This window comes from Chionomys nivalis, chromosome 5 (assembly GCF_950005125.1).
Source record: "Chionomys nivalis chromosome 5, mChiNiv1.1, whole genome shotgun sequence".
NCBI classification, from domain to species: domain Eukaryota; kingdom Metazoa; phylum Chordata; class Mammalia; order Rodentia; family Cricetidae; genus Chionomys; species Chionomys nivalis.
In genome coordinates, this window is record NC_080090.1 from 19014456 (window position 1) to 19029321 (window position 14866).

General features: G+C 42.8%; 1 protein-coding gene across 1 annotated transcript in view; it reads left to right on the forward strand.

The window, feature by feature from the left end:
• Opn3 (opsin 3) overlaps positions 1-14866 on the forward strand; it is a 32567-nt gene that overhangs the window by 8708 nt on the left and 8993 nt on the right. The gene's annotated exons all lie outside the window — the stretch shown is intronic.

Consider the following 14866-nt stretch of genomic DNA (forward strand, 5'->3'; position numbering starts at 1 on the left):
TATCTATGAACAGAAGAGAAGTTCACAAGTTGCAGGGTACATAGTTTTTTGAAATCTCATATCTAGATTCCAACAGTGATGGAATTTTAAAAAGTATTGATACTGGTATATACGAGTGTCTTTTAAAAGTTTGTAGCTATATTAGAGTAATTTAAGAAAGATAAATAGGCCGGACGGTGGTGGCACATGCCTTTAATCCCAGCACTCGGGAGGCAGAGGCAGGCGGATCTCTGGGAGTTCGAGACCAGCCTGGTCTACAAGAGCTAGTTCCAGGACAGGCTCCAAAGCCACAGAGAAACCCTGTCTCGAAAAAACCAAAAAAAAAAAAAAAAAAAAAAAGAAAGATAAATAGATGAATTAATTAATGAAGGAGCTAAATTTAAAATATGAGTGTGCTTCTGTGAGAGATGTCTTGGCTTGAAGGAAATGCTATAAACACAGGGAGTCCACAGGTCATTTATTACTCATTTGATCTCAAAACAATCACTTTTGGCTTTCATTTACCATCTATGGAATAGAAATTATATTTAACAAAATTACTGTGAATATTAAGTTGGATAATGCATAAGAACCTTTATCCAAAGTAATTCCAGCATGTGGCATTTGTATGTAACTGATAGTTATTACAGTATCATTGGTGATGTCAACCTTATGCTTCATGTAATTTGAGAGAACTGTGATAAATTATGCAAGAAAGTAAGCGAGGAAACACATCTTCAATTTTAGAGGGGAAAAATACAGGGCTTTGCCCTTTAAGTCCTTAAGGCATGATATACCTACCACCCATCTGAATGTTCTGTGGTGCCGAGTTCAAGGAGGTTAAGACTGATCAGCTACCTGGAAAGAAGTATTTAGAAGCTGCTCACAGGAAGACTGGGTCAGTGTGGAGATAGGTTCTAAGGCCTCTTTTCATCCCACACTGCCATTTATTTGTTAATTATATGTTGACCATAAAAGTAATAAGAATACAATTTTTACCTCAGTAATAATGCCAAGGAATGTTCTGGCAAGTGAACATTGACAAATTAAATCAACTAAAATTAAAATGAAAAGCTAGATACAAAATAAGGAGAGAAGGTAGAATTAAAAAGCTGTTTTTATTGCATAGGTGTTTTATTTGTTATTTATCTTATTTTTTGAGACATGGTTCTCTATGTAGCCCTGGCTGTCCTGGAACTTGCCCTGTAGACCAGTCTAGCCTCGAATTCCCAAGTGCTGGGATTAATGGCACGTACCACCACTGTCCAACTTGTTTTTTATTTTATTTTATTTTTTTAAGTGGGTGCAAATTCTTTAGACTTTCTGCTCTTCTTGTGTGAGTATAAAGTGATAGGTTGCAAAGAGGAATAAGAAAGTAAAAATAAATTCTTTGATCCTCATATTAATGTGCATTAAAATAGATATTAAAGCAACTTTGCCTGCGTCCCTACTAGTAAGTGGATTCTTCATTCTGCATGAGTCTTCATGCGGCAGCAGCAGCAGCAGCAGCAGCAGCAGCAAGTATTTGTGGTCATTCTGAAGAACTATTTAGGAGATTAACCATTCTTCTATGACTGATTTTTGACATCACTTTGAGTTGCACATGCCCAGGAAAATACTCTCAGAATGAACAAATAAATAAATAAATAAAGCTACTTCTAAAAATATGTTTTAGCAATTCCATTTATACTTTTTAAAAAACCTGCTGACTAAGAAATGGATAAATTTTGGTGTGTTGTTAATGCTATAGTGACCTTACAGAGAGTTAAATGACACGTGTAAGACTGTATGGAAAGAGTTTGAGACTCAAAAAGATGTTAGTTTGCAACAGAAATTATTGCGTGCTGGTTGCATTTGTGTAAAAATTTGGATCTCTACACTGGAAGAAATCAGAAGCATATAATTGCAGGTTAATACTTAATCTCTTTACAATATTTCTGTAAAATATTGATGTGTACAATAACAATAAAAGATTAATTGGTGAAATGGCTTGCTTGATTGATGAAATGATACTGTTTCTTAAAAACATATAAATTCTTCTTTAAGTTAAATACATTTCTAACTGTTAAAGTAAAAGGTAATCTCCAAAAATTTGTGGCTGAAAGTTTTTGCAGTATTTTTTAAGAAGAAACTCTTGATGAAGATGGACTTTGATCTTTCGTGTCTTTTCTCAGTTGTCTGACGTTAAAAACTAAGTAGAGAAATAGTAGGTGCATTCCAGTTCATCAGTGTGAAGATCTTCCATGGCCTAGCGTGATGGTGCATGCCTGTAATCCCAAAACTTGGGAGACTGAGGTAGGAGAATTGCTGTAAGTTTGAGTCCAGCCTGGACTACATAACAGACCATCCTGGGCTATGTAGACATCCTGTCTCAAGAGATAGAGAGAATGAGAATTACATACTAATCCAAACCTAAAGTCATCCATTACTCTGGAGATTAAGTCTGAGAGCCACGGTGGTGAGGTCAGTTCACAGGTGTCCACTGAGCAGTTGCGTGGCATCCTTAGCCGAGGATACACTTAGGGACTATGGACTCAGGCCAATACTTTCTTCAGTCATCTTGAGGGATCCGAAGCCATATAACTGGCAAGCATCAGCCAAACACCTAATGTGATTATGAGTTGGCATCCGTCAGTTTAGAGGATAAAAATATGAAAGCAAAAAATATGTCTATCCAAGAAGCCTGCTGGAATGCTTGTCCTAAGGTAAGGTGTCCTTCCTGCTAACAAGCATTTATGACATTTTTTACCCACCACCTTTACCTCAGTCTTAAAACTAAAACAACCCTCTGACTTTATACATAACATTTTTTCCCAATTTTATTTTGTAAACTTTTTAGAGCAATAGTTTGTAAGAACTGGGTCTGTCAACAGTTGCAGGAATCTGTTCCATTTAACGTTCTCAGCATTGTGTCTTGCCTGGGGAAGAGGAAGTACAAGAAACCAAACCCAAAGCACAAGGCCCTGAGTGTTGAGGGAGGTGCGAGTATGAGCGACCAAAGAACAGAATGGAGTGTGAAGCATTCTGGGTACCAAAAATAGTGCCCTGTTGAGTGTCAGACCTAGTTGTCTTGGTGGTGGATCTGGTTGAAATCCTGTTCCATTTGCTTTGTCTTAATTTGCATTTATGTATTTATTTGGGATGGGGGCTGCTGCAGTACACTTGTGGAGGTCAGAGGGCAGCTTGTCTGCCCCTCCTTCCAGTACCAAGTTTCCAGGCATTAAAATGAGGTCATTGGGCTTGTGAAAGGCAGGCCCCTTATCCACAGAACCATCTCAACAGTCTTTCTTTTAACCTTTATTATTACTATTTTTTTTTTGAGACAAGATTTCATATAACCAGGCTGTCTTTGAACTTGCTGAGTATGACCTTGGATTTCAGATGAAGAACTCTGATCCCCCTGTCTCTGTTGTGATCGCAGGTGTGTGGTGGCACACACTTGATTTGGGGGTGCTGGAAACTAAACCCAGGGTGTCATGCATGCCAGGCAAGCATTCTCCATCTGAGCCACAGCCTCGGCTCCTTGTATTAGCCTGTGTTAAAATGAGATGTTATGTCATTTTTAACCAATGAGGGGATGCACTCTTGTTTTAACAGGGAGAGCTTTATCTCCAGTTTTGTGTAAGATGTGCTCATGCAGATCATGAGTGACTCCACTTCATTATCTCATAAGCACTGGAACAGCAGTTACCACAGTATGTTCCCTCGGGGCACCACTGTCAGGGAAGGAAGAGCACATCTATATCCATTTTACAAGGAGACCTGAGATCTGTGTGATGTGCCTGGGCTCCTACTTAGTATTTAAGTGCACCAGCATCTCCTAAGAAGCTGTGGTTCTGCTTGCTCTCTCTGAATAGAGTAGATTGTTCCATGTGCGTGTGTAAAATACATAAATCATGACTTGAAAAGTGATAACTCTGAGAACTTAACTTTCTAACAAATAGCCTATGAATTAAAATTTGCTCAATTAAAGCAGACTGATTAGGGTTGGAAGGAAGGGGAAGTTAATTACGCACACATAGGAAACATCTTCATCCTGGTATTGCTATCAAGGTCTTTACACATATTATTCTTACTGTTGTCTTGTGATTTTAGTTTTTGCTGTTGCTGAACATACATTTAATTCTTTTTACACTCCTTATAACTACTTCAGAGGCATACCCACGAGAGGAAGAACGGTGCAGAGCATGATTGAGTAGGTGTCAAGAATGTAGGCACTCGTAGTTCAGTCAGAAGGACATGGCATCTTCAAGTACTTTAGAGTTCACAGGAAATAACTTGGAGACATCCACACAGAAGGTTTCATACTTAGTTTTGGCTTTTCAAGGCATGATCCTGAACTTGTGAACCTCCACCTTCCAAGTTCTGAGATTATAGGTGTGCACCACCATGTCCCACATCACTAAATGCCATAAGTTAAAGCCCTCTATCTTTTGAAATTTACTTTTTGTTTTATTCATCTCAAATATACTAATATGCTAACCTAGTTAAAATGTTCCTTATAAGTTAGCATCTTTGTTTGTAAGCTCAAAGTTAAACCTTTTGAATAACTCTCAGACCTTATACATCATAAAGAAAAAGTGTCCCAGAATGTCTTGCTGAAGATCCCGGGACCTTACTTTCAGGTAACCAGTAATTATGAATTTTCCTATTTTAGGATTAGCCTAGAGGGAACCAATAAGACCATTTTTAAGACAGTACAAATTTTAATTTTAAGATGTTCCTTTAATATTTTTATTAATTTTCTACCATTAGGGCAGTAATTCTCAAACCAAGACATCCACCCTGCAGGAGGCAATGGGGGATGTCGGGAGTCTTTGATGTCAAAATGGGAAAGAGGAAGCTTCCAGCATGTAGTGTGTAGTGACACCGAGGTAGGGGTACTATCCTCATGGAGTGGCAAGGTGGCCCCCTCACAGGTGGTTTACCCAGCACAGACATCACTGCTGCCAAGACTGAGGAGCCCAGAACAGATGAATATCCGAAGGGATCTCATTTCTCTGTGTCCCAACATCTGCCTGTTGTCCTCAGGATTTCACTTGTCCTCTGTACCATGTCGTTATCAGCAGGAATCCTAGTACTTTTTACTGGACCGCTTCATATATATCCCCTGTACCCACCCATCTCCCTTACATTATGAACCAACAGTGACTTCCTTCTGGAGAGTTCGGATCATGCAAAAACTTCAGAGAATCAGTTAATTCTCCGCACCCACCTCTAATCTTCTGATACGAATTTAGAAGTTCCATAGATTAAAAAAATATTTTCAAGAAATAGAATAATTATAAGACAATTAGAAATAAGGATTTTTTCCCATATGCTTCAGAAAAATAACTGCCCCCAAACTAATATAAAATAGTGGGTTTTAAATTGCTCTTTGAAAGGGTGTTGTGTGAAAGTTCTTATCACATGCATCTGACAGGATCCTGTGAATTGTAGCGGAGCCATCAGTAAACTAATACATTCCCCACAATGGAGCTGCAGTTGCTTTGACAGTGGCTACCAGGTTTTGAGACAGTGCTGCAGATTGGTAGTTAATAGAAGGTGTTAACTGTAGGAGACGCCTAATTGTGATGGAGTGTGTATTCTTTTTTTTTTTCTTTTGATTTTTTTTTTTATTCTTTTTTACTTAAAATTTCCAACTGCTCCCCGTTTCCCATTTCCCTCCCCCTCCTCCCACATATTGCCCCCTCCCCCCGCTCCCCTCCCCCTATCCCCACTCCACTTCTCCTCCCCCTAGTCCACTCCCCCTCCCTCTCGATACTGAAGAGCAGTCCAAATTCCCTGCTCTACAGGAAGACCAAGGTCCTCCCACTTCTATCTAGGTCCAGGAAGGTGAGCATCCAAACAGGCTACGCTCCCACAAAGCCAGTTCATGTATTAGGATCGAAACCTAGTGCCATTGTCCTTGGCTTCTCATCAGCCTTCACTGTCCGCCTTGTTCAGAGAGTCCAGTTTCAACCCATGCTTATTCAGTCCCAGTCCAGCTGGCCTTGGAGAGCTCCCAATAGATCAGTTCCACTGTCACAGTGGGTGGGTGCACCCCTCGTGGTCCTGATTTCCTTGCTCATGTTCTCCCTCCTTCTGCTCCTCATTTGGACCTTAAGAGCTCAGACGGTTGATCCAAATTGGGTCTCTGTCTCTCTCTCGATCCATCGCCAGATGAAAGTTCCTGTGCCATTCTCCTTGGCCTCTCGTCAGCTCTCATTGTCCACCACATTAAGAGAGTCCGGTTTTATCCCATGTTTTTTTCAGTAGCAGTCCAGCTGGCCTTGGTGAGCTCCCAATAGATCGGCCCCCCTGTCTCAGTGGTTGGGTGCACCCCTCATGGTCCTGACTTCCTTGTTCATGTTCTCTCTCCTTCTGCTCCTCATTATAACCTTGGGAGCTCAGTCCGGTGCTCCAGTGTGGGTTCTTAATACAGAAAAAACCCTTGAGACTGTACCACAGCTGGATGTAGAGGTTCCAAGACAACCAGCATGCACTGACTGGTTATCCTGGGCTAAATTTTAGGAGTACGGATGACAACAAACACTGTATCCCAGGTACTCCTGTAAGTTCTTGTTATCTTTTGTTTAATCCTCATTAACTTCCCAGGGTAGGTGCTTTGATTGGCCTCCTTTTGCAGAGGAAGACAGACACTTTGAAAGCGGGGAATTTGAGGAACATCACACAGCTGGTAAGTGGTAGGGGGCAGGAGTGTGCTTCAAACCCTGCCCATCTGATACCATGACTCACGTGCCGTGGCTGAGAGATGCTCTACCTCTAGAGAGGGGTCAGATCCAGTTCAGGGACACAAGGAACTCCACGTTCCAGGAACTGTTCTCATCTCCTCCCCATATTAATTATTTTTTTTAAGAAGCCCTGTGACGGTAAGCACTGATGTTTCCACATGGTGATAAGATAGACTTAACTCCCAGCATCATGGAAAGGTAAGCAGTACAGTTCTTGGTCTATTGGGGCTGACACAGTCACACAGTTAGCCACTATATTATATCAGGCTGTAATGGCGATTGGAAAAATAGGCATAGGTCAATGAATGCACCGGGAAGTTACTTGTAGGGAGATCTGGGAAGGACTCACAAATGAGAAGGCATTTGGTCTGGACCTGAAGGATAATAGGGATTTTCATGGGACGATACAAGGGAAAGCATTCGCTGCCAGAAGCAGGGTAGAAACGAAGTCCTTATTTGACTTGACAGGAGCTCCTACCCTCCCATTAGTTCTGAGCTGTTAAGATTCCTAAGCAGATTTTTTTCCCTCCATAGGCTTGTTGAAAGCTCAAGGATTGAAGGCAAGGATAGCCAGTACCTTTATAACTGTCCCAGAATAGGTTCTCACTGAACCCAGCCTGTGATAGGAAAAGAGACGCACTGTCCTGATGGGACTATTTCAGAGCCAGGGTACAGGGTTCATATTTATTTTCTGTAGGGCACTTACGCCTGGAGACTGCATCACTTTGGACTTCCAGTTATGTATCTCAGTCCACTTACTTTTTCCTGATCAGAGGAAGAAACACGGCACACAAATAGTACAGGAGAGAACTGTAGAAGCCAAGGGGAATTTCAGTAAGAGCCTGGTCCAGTGTGGCCACTGCAGAGTTCAGTAAACAAATGCTTTAGTGTTTGATATGTCTGTTCACAAGACTACACTGATAGACCCAGCCTGAAAGGTAGGTGTGAAACTGACAGGAAGATCTTTAGAAATCACCAGGCACCTCTCTGGCATCGAGAATCAGTAGGCATCCAGAGGCAGGTTGTGTACTGTGCCATATAAAGAAGGAATAACATGAATATCTGATATGTTGCCGGGGATTTTTATTTCTGGTGGCTGTTTTGGTAAAGTGTATTGAAACTTTCACATACTGTACAGTTCCTCCTGTAACATTACTAGCAGTTTATCTTAAAGCATTGTTGGTATATGTAAAACATATAGCTAGATGGATTATAACATCCCTCCCCAACATATTTGTCTTACATACTATTGGTCAGGTGGTATTATAAGTGCTTTGTGAGTACTAATGAATCCAGTTTTCAATCCAGTTCTATGGGATTTTTAGATAGCATTATTTCCTCCATTTTATTAATAGTTAATGAAATTAAAGTTCCAGACAGCTAACCTATTCAAGATCACACAAAATGTAGAGGATGCAGAATTCACATCGGTGTTAAATTGTCTGTCTGTCCCTGCTCCACTGTCAGGTGAGGGATAAACTGCAGGAGATCCAAAGGTCCACAACATGAACTCAAAGAGAAAACAATATAGAAACACACACTGGCAAACCACTCAGGAGCCACACTCCGCAAATCCTTCGTTCCAGACGCACATCTCTCCTTAGCTTATATCTCTGCCAAAGTTGCCGAAAGGAGGGTGGATAGTCCCCACAGCTCACTTCTTTATGGGCTTTGTATTTCCAGATCTTGTCCAATACTGACCTCCTCCTCACTGTGTCCTCTGCAGCCTCCCCTCATAAACAGTATCCAACACCTTTAGGCATTGCCAAACCCTACCACGCTTCAACCGATGCGTCCCAAGGACCCTGACTCCCGCCTCCCTCCACTGTTTTTCCCAAAGACTGAGTGCTAGAGGCCGTGACACTGAGCATCAGTGCTGCTTTCCAAGACATTGCTCATGCTAAAACCCTGTTACACTCCCTGCTGTGAGGCTACAAAACTGAACCCACTACAACACAGATGCGCAAGAAGCACAGAGCATGACTGTGTCCCTCATTCATATACGTTTGCTTTCTTTCTGGATCGTTCCCAGCAACTGGCAGTCACCATCCTCAACTGTCCTTTTTTATTATACCCACTCGAGCCCATCTTCCAGATAGATTGACAGGCAGATAAATGATAAGTATGTGTGTATATATGTCCACACATACATATGTGTGTTCTCTCTACTGAAAATACACTTAAGATTTTCAAGGTTCAGAGTGATTCTTAGGATGAAAAACCTTTCCAACACCATCAAAATCTGGAGGCAACCAAAATAATATGACTCAGTGAGAAAAGAAAACGGCTGATGACCTGCCATGCATGTGAACGCCCCTTGTACAATCATCCCATAGAAGGCTAAACTCCTAAAATATGTCTCCAGCGAGGGCGCTGCCCAGACAGGAGGACGGAGTGGTACCATTGCCCTGCCAGGGCAGGTGAGAACCGTGATGGAAACAGTTGAGTGTGGAGGCGGTCGGGGGCAGATGGCACAGTCAAAGGTGGTCTGCAGTTGTGATACAGGGTGATACAGAAAGACTCTGTATCCTTGTCTGTCTGCCTAATGAGTGGGCCTGTGGTAGAACTCCCATGAGATCACACTAAGGGAGATTAGAAATTTATCCAAACCAACCTGCATCCGTTGGTCTGAAAGTCAGAATGAGGAACCTTTTAGACTAAATTCGTGTTTTCATGGGCTGAGTGTTGGAGTCAGCATTTGAGACCGCCTCCTGGGAGACACACACTAGCTCTATGAAGGGCTGGGGGTGGAAACGCTGTTCCGGTGAAGGAAAGGCCACTGCTCCAAGGATGTAAGTTGTTCATGGAAAAGGAAAGATAAATCGCCCCTTGGCGGTGAGCAAGAGGAGCTTGTAAGCGTGAGTGGTTCTAGAGCCAGCCTTGCTTGGACCCCTGCTAGCTTTGCTTTGTGCCCTTGGACAAAACAATTATAAAGCTCCCTCCTTAGCTGCCAGTTTTTCTGTTTGTCTCCCTTCCTTTCCAATGAAGATTCAGTATGACCAGAATGTTGGAGGAAATGATCTTCTTGCCTATCCCAAATCCCCACCGAGTCACCAAGATGGATTTCACATTAAACTTCCCACACAGTCACTTGACCAAAGAATGCTGTAATCACAGACGTTTTGTCCCTGTGCCTTACTTCCCGGTCTATATATCAATATCCCATAGGGTTTTTATCTTCTCTCTCCATTCTCATTTATGATCCTGGGTAGCTTACATTTTCTAGTCGATTAATTACAAACAGACACACACATCTTCATCTCTTCATTCTTAGAAAAATGGCCTGGTCCCTCAGGCTAGCTGGGTAGTCTCTAGTTGAGTCACAGAATAATAATAGAAAGTCACTTTAAATAGTGTTGCTACCATCTGTTGTACAACCTGGCTCTCTTGAGAGTTTTGTAAATTATAAAGTGATTGAATGGAAATATAATTAGGTATTCTCAATTCCCTTATGCTTTCTACTTCTTTCTGTGGCGCTAGGCAAGCTCCCCACCACTGAGCCATAGGCCTTAAGGTCTCCCTAATATTTTTAATTTGCTCATTTGATCTATCTCAGATTTTGCTCCCTTGGTTACCAAATTAGTAATCTAGCATGCTTGAATATACTTGGAAACTACATGTGTCGCACCCAGAAGGCTCCCACGGCACTGTTCCACAATTCATAAGTTAGATTAGTTTTCATTGATTTTAAGACACCTTCAGCTTGCCTCTTGAGCACAGCAACTTGCTGTGGACAAATCTTTCTAGGAAAACAATCCAAAAAAGGTCCCCGGTCAGCAGCTAGATGATCTGGGTTTTCAATCAAGCAAGATCCTGTGACTTCAGACTCGACTCGCATTCTGCATATTCTTCACTCAGAGTCGGGTGCCCTCTGGGAAGCAGGAACTAAGCAGAGCGGCTTCTAATAGGGATCTTTCCCTCAGCTCCAGTTGCCCAGATTAGCAATTACCTGGAGAGAAGGAGGAAGGAACTAAGGGACTGTCAACTCAGGGTCTAGGTAAATCGTCTAAAGTTCGGGCTTCTGTCCAAGTGGAGCTACAGAAGGACAAAGAGCTAAGTGGCAACCAGAAGGGTCAGAGAGCAGTGAGAGCTGCTATCGGAAGACCTAAATAGCGGGATGAGGTCATGGAAAGAGAAACTGGTGTGTCTTCTAAGCTACCACCACAGGGAGCCTGGGTATCCACACCCCTTGTTTCACCAGCTGTATCAACAACCACTTACCCTTCCTTCCTTTAAAAGATTACCATACTTAGTGGACAAAACCACAGGCAGTACTAGTGAGGGGCAGTGAGACCAAGAACAGAAACAGCAGCAGATGTCTGAACTGTGGGAAGGGAGCCATGGACCCTGAGCCCCCAGATGGGCATGAGCACTGCCTGGCTGAGCGGCTGTCTTCTGGGGAGATGGCTTCCACTGGCAGCTGCCACGTCTTAAGTCACCACAGGCAAGGAGTGGCTCTATTTCTCCTGGGCAGTGAACAGTAGATCTGTTTAAGTTGCTTATTTGAAATAGATTTTTTTTAAATAAATTTTTTTTATTTGGATGCATTTTTACCTGCATATATGCATGCACAGCATGATGTGTGTGCCTGATGCCCTCAGAGGTCTGAAGACAATGTCTGAATCCCCGGAACAGGAGTTATAGATTACTACCCAGAATGATTTGTGTTTTAGAAGAAATAGTTGACAATGGAATTTGAGAAAGGGTGGGAAATGGACATAAAAAAGGAACTCATTCACTAGGACTTTTCTTTTTAAGCCTAAAAGAGGTAAGCCAAAAGCAGCCGTCATTTTGGTGTTTGGGGAACTGCCTTTCCTGCTTCAGTGGAAACTGATTGTTTCAGCAGCTTAGAAAACGCTGAGCTTACAAAAGCACCTCCTGATACCAAAGGTAAACATGGTGATGGAACATAGGTAGTCAGCAGTGAGCAGATGAAATATCTCCTTCCTGAACAGTATGCTTCACTTGCAGACAAATGACGATTCCCAACTTGCACTTTGGAAGCCAGCTCTGTGGGGTTTGAACACAGACTCGGTTGCTTATTAGGATCTGAAGCCAGTAAGATACTTGTCAATTTGCTTCAGTTTTCGTATTTATAAACAGCAATGGTAACAGTACTTTCTACATGTGTTAACGGTTGAGAGGCTTAAATGAAACATACCAGCGACTACTGGGAACCATCCCTCACACACTGTAAATATCCACTTCTCTGTGTTAGTAGGTTGGAATCAACACCTTAAGTTGGTGGAGGAGTGAGGAAGCTTCTGCCACAAATAGACTCTATAAACAAAGTGTCAACAGCCGCCTTGCTTAATCCAGCAAATGCATGTTTTCAAACATATTAAATGTACCTCTATTCCTTAATGAGCAAATATGAGTGGAGGCTACTAATCGTTAGAAAAGGGCCCGGGATCTCACTAAAATAATCACACGACTTAAAGTGTTTTTGCCAGGTAAACAGTTTTACTTCTTTAGCAGGCTGCTTCATCAGGCAGAGAAGCACATCCAGCAGAAACCCCACGGGATTTTTAATCCAACTGTAAAGAGGTCCTGTGAGTCATTCTGAGTGATCTCCACCTCAAACTGGCTAATTTAAAGCGACACACTTGCTAGGGAGAAGGCAGTTTTGGTGCTCTGAGTGCAACCTTGATGTCCAGAGAAGTGCTGACCCTGGCGGAATTTTTAAATTCTGCGGTGCGGTGGCAGGGGTTTTGTCCTACTTACCCGTTGATATAAAAAGTAGCGCGTTTTGTTTACATTCCCCATAGAAGTAAGAGAGTTGCGTCTTTACGAAGCAAACTTTGTTTCTAATCGCCTCCTTTCCAGTGCTGTAAGCAGATAAGCAGAGAGCTCAGCCTCACCTCTTCCGGGATATGATTAGGACCCCCCCCCCCCGTAGTTAAAACTCCCCAAGGACAGTCTTCTATCCCTTTTCCTACTCCACCAAGGCGTTTCTCCTACTACTTTCATTGAAGTTGCTTCGAATGATGGGCGCTGGCGGCCATACGAACTCTTCTAACAGATACAGACATCTGGCCCACGAGCTTGGCAGCACCGCTCTAAGCGTTTGTTCTGTTTGGTACAAAATTGCTTATCCAGCCTACATCTAGAAATACGCTACTCGATGTGACCATCTAGTGGCCAAAGTAGGAAATAGCTTGGTTCTTGTGACTGACACAGCATGCACCAAAGCTTAAAAGCATTCTCCATTTCTGTGCTTTCTGCTCACTCTGCACCAACCCGAAACAAATTTATCCCGAGCATACAAAAACACTTTATCCATTACCATTTTACCAAGTTCATTCATGTTTTATATGAAGCTGAACTTACACACACACACACACACACACACACACACACTGAGACACCATCTTTTTTTCTTACCAGATATGTGAATTTTCGTGGGGTCAGATGGGTAACTCTGAAAATAAGATGGACTTTAATATAGTACTGTGGCCTCAAACATATTCCTTTGTTAGAATTTATCACATCTTTTTGTAACTATTTCTGTTTATAATTCTTTTCTTACTGCCTAGCATGGGACCTAGCATGCGGTGTGTGTATTGTATGTTGCTAAATGCTGTAAATGAATGCGTAATCAAACTGTATGTCAAAGGATTCTTTAACTCACGCTCATGCAGAGAATTAGCATTTGAATGCCTCTTTTACAGCGTAAGTTTGTATATTTTAATTTTTTTGTGTTCATGGAGCATGTGTGTGTTCTTATGCGTGAATACAGGTACACTCATATCAGAGGACAAGCCCAGGTGCAGGTCCTTGCCTTCAGCCTTTGAGACAGGGTGTCTTGTTCACCATTTCCCATGCCAACCTAGCTGGCCCACGAGCTTCCAAGGAGTCTCTTATCCACACCTCCCATCTCACTATAGAAGGACAGTCTTTGCAGAATGTGTTACTGAACCCACTTTTCTGTGGGTCGCAGGGATCAGAACTCAGGTCCCAACACTTGTGCAGCCATCGCTTTACCCACACAGTTCCATCTCCCCAGCCCTTAGCTTTGCTTTCTGTTCACATTCGCATCAGCTCACAAACTCCTCTTATTCATCTGTTCAAAACGCGCTTCTCTTATAGCCCATCCCAGTATTTCGCAGGCAGAGGAAGTCCGGCCCCCTTGCCCTCTCCAGGTCCAGACTCAGATGTTTAGCGCCTACCTCGCTCCTGAAGTTGTTTGCACAGCTGTGTCCTGCACGCTAAGAGCTTGTCGTCAGCGTTTATCAAAGCTGCCAGCTCCAGCGGCTGGCAGTGTAGGCACGGCGTGCGCAGCTCAACTGAGAATTGACTTGGTAGAGTCCGAGGGTCCTCAGACCTTCCAGCAGCTGCACTGTACTTGTTTCCAAGTATCTGGATCTCCAGTCTCTGTTCCCTTTGCGTTCTTCCCTGGTGATCTGCCAGTCCCCCGGGCACTGCTTTCCTCCGTCACCCCTTCTCCTTCTTTACAAAGGCCTGCTCCGTCCCCTTCTCAATTAAAAGCCAGTCTGGGGCTGGAGAGATGGCTCAGCGGTGAAGAGCACTGACTGCTCTTCCAGAGGACCCAGGTTCAATTCCCAGCACCCACATGGCAGCTCACAACTGTCTGAAAAATGCAGTTCCACAAGATCTGACATCTTCACACCAATGCACAAAAAAATAAAGTTAAATAAATCATTAAAAATAAAATAAAAGTCAGTCTGTCTGTGGAGTGTGGCCAGTGAGGAAGGATTATGACACGGTAGTTTAAAGTGTAGATGGAAATACAAAAGAAATGAATACCATTACAAATTGCTATTGAAGGCCGGTCAGACAACTCAGCAGGTAAAAGCACTTGCTACCAAGCCTGATTTACCAGAGTTCAACACACCAATACACACATAGGCATCAGATGGGGATTCAGAGGACATACCTAAAACCAGTCCATGGTCAGACAGACAGCAGTTTGAGTAGGCCAGTGTCAAGTAATGGGGAACTCTGCTGGCCTGAAAGACTAATAAAGAAATTCTCTGCCTGTCCATCTGCTGGTGGTCCTATAACAGGTCAGTGTGGCCCTACATTAGCATGGCCTCTTTCCAGGGTCTAGGTGAGTGTGCTGTATTCGTCCCTGGTCTGGTATGTTGTATAAATCCTCAGAGGTTTTCTGATGGTTTAATGAACCCAGGTGT